Genomic DNA, 7,738 nt, shown 5'->3' with positions numbered 1-7,738 from the left:
AAAGCAGTTGTCAAACAACTGAAAGAAGAGATAAACACATTAAAAAATAAAAACCCATTCCCCCTGCGGAGAAAATATGAGAGAAGGAATACTGTACAGACAGAACTTCCAGTTTTTGGTAAGTTTGTCATGAACTCCCTCTGTCTCTCTTGTTCACCTTGTGATGTCAAGCTTATAATCGCGTGAATTTTCTTTCGGTGCAGAAAAAGTCCTTCAGACCTGGCTTAATCATATTGAAGGCGTCACGTATCGCCAGAACGAGAACGCACGCCAGAGAGTCACACGTGTGCGATCCTGGTTGGCTTACATGAGTGATGGAGGGGTGCCAACCATGGATTTTGCTTTCTTATCAGACCCCAGCAAGCTTATAAAGTAAGTATAGATTTCACAGGTCAACATTTTAGAATAATTAAGAATTAATGTGCCTTTCTCACTTTCCTTACAGCTGGGCGCACTCTTTGAGGAATTTTGCTGTAACAACACAAAGAATATACATAAGCGATGTGAGGTCTTTCCTGAAATTTCTCCTTGAAGCACGACTGGACACTGTGAGAGCCTCTAAAAAGAAATTGAAGGGGGCAATTTTCAGCCTAGACAGGCTTCGGAGGAAACTAACGAGCAGGCTTGTTGTACACAAACAAGCTGTTAAGGCCAAAAAATCAAGTAATTGCTTTTTGTGTTTCTTCACTTTTTTATATTTCATGGTATGTCACTTGTAATGTAGAATGCTTTTTCATGATGTTTTAATTACATTTCAGAAAACATTCTGGATGCAGTACACATACAGACCTTCCCGGAAAAGGCTAGACGAGCAATACCGAATGCTTTAGGTAAGGACACATTGGTTATGAAAACATTGCCTCTTTTAGGAGTCCCTGTACATTCATACCCTTTGTTTCATCTTCCAGTCACTCTGGAGCAAAATCCCCTGCCACAAAACCTTTACCACCTATTTGGCCTGTTGTCAGGGTTCATAATTTGCCTGACAGGGCACCGTAGGGGAGTCTTGTTGGGAATGGAGGCAGAAGAAGTCCACGCTGCACCTAAAGACAAAAATGGACGTCGAGTTATTATGGTAAGCTTTCACCTTTTACTGAATTGTCTGTTTTCCTACATATAACTTTTATGGGTCTAAAAAGGTAATATTAGTGTGAGATGAAAACATCGGTGTTCATTCCAAAGTATAAAAAAAGAAACAGTACTTAAAGTAAATTTAGGGAGTAACATTTTTCATTTGGAATTGCATTTCCAAAATATAAATAGTATCCCCTAAACTGAGGAATTGATGGAATTATTCCTTTTTAAATGGTCATCTTGCTTGCCAATGGCACACGTAGAGAATATCTTTTGGAAACTTTCCAGCTTTTTGGGAATGTTAATGTAGGTATTATTTATAATTTGTCCCTTGCTTTGTGTCATGTCTTTCTTTTCACAGGTGGCAAAACACAAAACATCCTCAAAATATGGCCATGCCCTTGTCCCTTTGGAAAAGGAGGAATATGTCTGGTTTGCCAGGTTTTTATATCATAGGCACAAATATCCCATGGGCGAGTCCAAATTGTTTTTTGCAAACACAAATGGGGGTCCATTCTCCCGCTTAGCAGGCACTTTCCAGGAGTGCTGGAAGGAGTTTGGGCTGCCAGGAAAACCAACATTTGGCCTCATACGAACAAGCATCAGCACCTATGTAAGACTTGTTTCATTTAAAAATTGGACGTTATATTATCATTTTAATTTTGAGTACTAATTTGTTACCTCTCTGTATTGTGCACATGATGCGTTTCAGGTTGGCCGTGAACTGGATTACAAGCAGAAGGAGCAGGTACGGCGACTCATGTGTCACAGCACAGCAGTTGCTGAGGTGTTTTATGAAGCCAACCAAAACCTGACAGATGCTTTCAAGTCCCGCCGGGCCACGGCAACAGCTGTCCAGAAGCAGACCAACAATCCTAGGGAAGGAAGGGAGGAAGATGAGGACATGCACAGAAGTAAGAAAAGATGCATCTCCAAGACACGCATGAGAAATTACAAAGGTGACAAGAAATATCCCGAAAGTGACATCAAGGACACCAGTACTGAAGACAGTGATGACACCACAGAAAAAACAGAGGAGGAGGATGAGGACAGAATAAGGAGGAAGGCTGCTGGCAAGACAGATGACAAACATGATAAATATCCCAAAAGAAACCTCAAAGACACCAGTACTGAAGACAGTGATGACACCACAGAAGAAACCGAGGAGGATGATGAAGATGACAGAATAAGCAGGAAAGTTTCTGGCAAGACAGATGACAAACGTGACAAGAAATATCCTAAAAGAGAGACCAAAAGCACCAGTGTTGACAGCAGTGATGACACCACAGAAGAAACGGAGGAGGAGGATGATGAGGACAGAATAAGCAGGAAAGTTTCTGGCAAGACAGATGACAAACGTGACGAGAAATATCCTAAAAGAGAGACCGAAGGCACCAGTGTTGACAGCAGTGATGACACCACAGAAGAAACAGAGGAGGAGGATGATGAGGACAGAATAAGCAGGAAAGTTTCTGGCAAGACACGCAAGACAGATGACAAACGTGACAAGAAATATCCTAAAAGAAAGACCGAAGGCACCAGTGATGACACCACAGAAGAAACAGAGGAGGAGGATGATGAGGACAGAATAAGCAGGAAAGTTTCTGGCAAGACAGATGACAAACGTGACAAGAAATATCCTAAAAGAGAGACCAAAAGCACCAGTGTTGACAGCAGTGATGACACCACAGAAGAAACAGAGGAGGATGATGAGGACAGAATAAGCAGGAAAGTTTCTGGCAAGACACGCAAGACAGATGACAAACGTGACAAGAAATATCCTAAAAGAAAGACCGAAGGCACCAGTGATGACACCACAGAAGAAACAGAGGAGGAGGATGATGAGGACAGAATAAGCAGGAAAGTTTCTGGCAAGACAGATGACAAACGTGACAAGAAATATCCTAAAAGAGAGACCAAAAGCACCAGTGTTGACAGCAGTGATGACACCACAGAAGAAACAGAGGAGGAGGATGATGAGGACAGAATAAGCAGGAAAGTTTCTGGCAAGACACGCAAGACAGATGACAAACGTGACAAGAAATATCCTAAAAGAAAGACCGAAGGCACCAGTGATGACACCACAGAAGAAACAGAGGACAGGATAAGGAGGAAAGGTGCTGGCAAGACACGCAAGACAGATGAAAACAGCAACAAAGAAATAGTTGTGATACTGGACAGTAACGAAGAAGACCAGACACAAGACAAAGACAAGAAGGATGAACAAAACGACAAAGATACCTCAAGTATTCGAAAGGATGACGCAGGACGTAGTACAGATTCATTCCCGCGTTCATTAATTTTCCATTCCACTAATCCTCCACCTAGTCACAGGAGAACCAGGAGCATATCCCAGCGAGCTCGAGGCAAAAGGCTGGGGACAGCCTGGAAGGGGTGCCAACCCATCACAGGGCGCAATCGCCGACCCACTCGCACACCCCTTCACACACTACAGAAGATTGGGAAATGTGGGAGAGGAAACCAGAGTCATAAAGACAATGACAAAGATGAACAACACACTGATGCAGACATGCCAGGTGAAGGAAAGGACAAAACCAGGAACAGAACAGACACAGCTGATGGAGACAAAGATGAACAGCAACATGCTGATGCAGACATGCCAAGTGAAGGAAATGAGACGGGGCACAGGAAAGACACAGCTGATGGAGACAAAGATGAACAGCAACATGCTGATGCAGACATGCCAAGAGAAGGAAATGAGACGTGTCTTTCCTGTGCCCCAGCTGATGGAGACAAAGATGAACAGCAGCACATTGATGCAGACATGCCTAGTGAAGGAAATACTGAGACGGGGCACAGGAAAGACACAGCTGATGGAGATGAAGACAAAGAACATGTCGATGCAGACATGCCTAGTGAAGGAAAGGACAAGATCAAATTTACAAACGAGACTGATGGACTTAATGAAATGGATATGGGATGCAGCACAGAGAAGAACGACAATCACATAAACATAGACTTGCCAAAAGATAAGAATGAGAGAGGAAGTAACAATCAGACTGAACAACACACACAAGAAGTCACCCAACCATCCATACCCCAAAAGCGTAAGAAAACCCTTTTGAAGAATTCAACCCTCCGCAAATGTGCCCGAAAAATTTCCAGTGATGAAGAGTCACCTGTCAAAGAAAAGTCATTGGTGTCACCTCGCAGACTCCGGAAGAGGGCAGGTGGATTAAGCCCAGTTGCTGTAGCCAGGATGCATAGAGCACTGAAAATACTTGCAAGAAAAAGGGGACAAAAAAATTAGGGCCTAAAATAAATTCATTCATGTTTCTCATAAACTCGACATTACTGATAATCAATAAGAAATTAAAGAAAAGCAGGGAAAGTTGTTCAGTTGGATTGTTATTGATGCTCAATGGTCTGTGATTTTTGTTTTATTTACAAATTAGGAATATATTTTTTTTTAACTAATTCAGGATAAAAGACTTGAAACTTTTGTTTTAAAGGAAGTGGAAAATGTTCATTTTCCTGTTTTTAAAAAAAAAAAAAAAAAAGTTTAATTTGTAATTAAAAAAATATACATAATGGTTTTGTATTGGAGAAACAAAAGCAAAAATAAATTTTGTATTAATAAATGTGTTGAAAAGAGTATTGTTCTGGCATTTGCTACATTTTAATAATTCAATTTAAAAGTATTTAGCTGTAAGCACTGCAGAAATTGTGATCATAGAACCTGATAAGTGATGGGAGAGGATTATCTCTCTTGTTACTGTACCTCACTAACATACATAAATGATGGGAACATTTAGTTCTGTGTCTCATAGATTATGAAGTAATTGAGAGACCAACGGTAATATGCTGGTCCAAGTTGTTCATTTTGTGAACAGTGCATTAGATGTTATAAACTATTTTAGAATTATGATTTAAAGATATCACTCCATGCTGCACACCCAATGCTGCACATGATGTTTGTTAGGTAGTTTGCAGTTTTTAATCGTAATTCTGGTGGCTTCCACAGTTTTTACTGCACTTGGAAGTAGGTAAGTGGATTAGGTGTTAAGTATCAAATTTTTGAACTTTGCTTCCAATTTATCGCTCCTTGCTGTTATTGGATGGCCAATTGTAAATGCTAATTTCAGGAGTGTGCTAATTGGGGCAAACTCCAGCTCAGCTCAACTCTGCTCTGCTCTCCTATAGCACCATTTTCCCTGCAGGCTGAAGGTAGGCTGTAATTTTATTGCTTTTAGATTCCAACAATCTGATATTTACCACTAATCATTCCAAGAAATATACATCAACCCCTAATTCTATAATAGGGGTGTCTGATCCACAAAGGGCCGGTGTGGCTGCTGCTTTTCTTTCCAAACAAGCAGGATCACACCTCATTCTACTCGTTTAATCAGTTGGTCTCAATTATCAAACAGTTGATCATGTGTGATCCTGTTTGTATGGAACAAAAACCTACAACCACACCGGCACTACGTGGCTAAGATTGGACACCACTGCTCAGTACACTTTTAAACATCCTGTGTAATCCTGAAAATACAAAAATAATGCAGGCACAGTCATATGACAATAACAAATGCATGTTGTTTTACTTGATTACTTGTTTTTTCCTTGTGTTTTATTTTTACTTTGATGTACACATACAGATGTTTGCAAACAACCGTCCACCAGCACGAGACCAACACTTGTACACTTTGGTGGTCCGGGGGAGGAAGATGTATGAGCTACTCAGTGGCATCAATGATGCTATGGAGACCCTCGACAAGAGTCAAGCAGCCCTTAACAATGTTAATGAAGCCCTCTTCCAGAGCATCAGTCCTTTTAAGGAGGCCTCTGACGATGGTCGTGGATCCACTGGCCACAGTGCGAGTGATGTTATGGAGGCCCCTGACGATGGTCAAGTGTCCCCCGATGATGTTCATGGATCCCCTGGCCACAGTCTGAGTCATTGTATGGAGGCTAGGACTGCTGAGAAGGATGGTAACAAAGGTCCATGAAGGTGAGTGTGTTTCTGTTTGAAACATCAGCTGATACTTTGTCCCCAACATTGCGTTTACATTTGTAATAGAACCATCTCTTTTCTATACCAACCAGTGTGGTGTGAAGATTTACTGAGATTAATTTATTCTTTTGATTTTTTTTCTGCAGAGGAAGCCATGGTAAAGAGTGCACCTTCAGACTGAGATTCATAAACATGCACATACATGTGATCATACACACAAATCATCCACATGTACACCACACAACACACTCTATAGACAGACAGATAGACACACACACACACACACACACAAACACACACAATATTGACTTTAAATAAAATCCCAGTAAAGAAATTTTGGTCTCAATGTGTTTATTTAAGAGGTTTCAGCACTGAAAGATGTTCTAAGAGTTTCCATGAAATCAAAAAAGGGATCATACAGCCTAGGATACATCCAGATGTTCATAGGTAGAGGGTGAGGTGGTTAACATAAGTTATATAGGCCTCAAATGAAGACATTTAGAGAACAATCAGCATTCAATCCACAACCAGCAGGCTGAAGAACAGTTTCTACCCGCAGGCCATCAGGATGAATAAGGTGAATAAACTCTAATCCAGTGATTTACTCCTTCTGTGAAGGGACCCCAAAATGTCCCTCTATCCCTTCAATGGTTTTTGGGCCTAAAATAACTTGATGAAAGGGTTGTAAAATGCCACCAGTGTGATGTAGTTTCCCCAAACTCAGCATGCCACATCATCTCGTGGCCTACTTCACATATACCAAGTTTGGGGCCTCCAGGAGCCACGATTCTGTGAAAGGCCCCCAAAATGTCACTCGATCCCTTAAAGGTATTTGGGTCTAAATTAATGTAATGAAAGGGTCGTAAAATGCCATCTGTACTACGTAGCTCCACCAAATTCAGCAGCCCATGTCATCCCGTGGCCTACATCATGTTTGCTGGATTTGGGACCTCTAGGAGCCACGGTTTTGTGAAGGGCAACCAAAATGTCACTCAATCCCTTCAAAGGATCTTGGGCCTAAAATAACTTGATGAAAGGGTTGTAAAATGCCAACTGTGCAACATATGTCCACCAAACTTGGCATGCTACATCAGCTCATAGCCTACTTCACATATGCCGGGTTTGGGGCCTCCAGGAGCCACGGTTCTGTGAAGGGCCCCAAAATTTTTACTCAATCCCTTTAAGGTATTTGAGCCTAAAATAACTTAACCAAAGGGTTGTGAAATGCCAACAGTGTGACATAACTCAGCATACTGCATCATCTTGTGGCCTAGTTTATGTGTGCCAGGTTTGGGTCCTCCAGGTGCCACTTTGTTGTTGGTCCAAGAACAACTTGTCAGGTGTTTCACTCTGCTGTGTGGCTCTATGCTAGCTACTGCATCAAGTCCAGGGCTGAGAAAGGAGCACATTTTTTCCACATCTTATTTCTCAGCAATGGAAAGGCAACAGGTCACTTGCGGCAGGAAGCCCAGGTCTCCTGCTGATGCTGACTACCGGTGCCCATCGGAGCCAGCCTTCTGTGGGATCGAACTTGCGTTTGGGGTGCTTCCCGACATCGTGCTTAAAACTGGACTCCAGAATCGAGTTCTTCGCCTCAGAGAACTTGTCTGACATCTTTCGGTGGTGAGCTTCTGGTTTGACTCCACAATACCTGATTTTTAGAAATTAATATTTTAAATGTATAAATTT

General features: G+C 41.8%; 1 long non-coding RNA gene across 1 annotated transcript; it reads left to right on the top strand.

Annotated features, from left to right (window-relative positions):
- The first annotated feature begins 3,406 nt into the window (after positions 1-3,406).
- Positions 3,407-6,383, top strand: LOC128318771 (uncharacterized). The gene is made up of 4 exons (XR_008302220.1): positions 3,407-5,081; positions 5,181-5,262; positions 5,694-6,046; positions 6,196-6,383. It is a non-coding gene; the product is annotated as an uncharacterized LOC128318771 (long non-coding RNA).
- The last annotated feature ends 1,355 nt before the right edge of the window (positions 6,384-7,738 follow it).

This window comes from Pangasianodon hypophthalmus, chromosome 9 (genome assembly GCF_027358585.1).
Source record: "Pangasianodon hypophthalmus isolate fPanHyp1 chromosome 9, fPanHyp1.pri, whole genome shotgun sequence".
In the NCBI taxonomy this organism is placed as follows: Eukaryota; Metazoa; Chordata; class Actinopteri; order Siluriformes; family Pangasiidae; genus Pangasianodon; species Pangasianodon hypophthalmus.
Note: the sequence above shows the minus strand (reverse complement) of the source record. Positions and strands in the feature narration are given on the sequence as shown.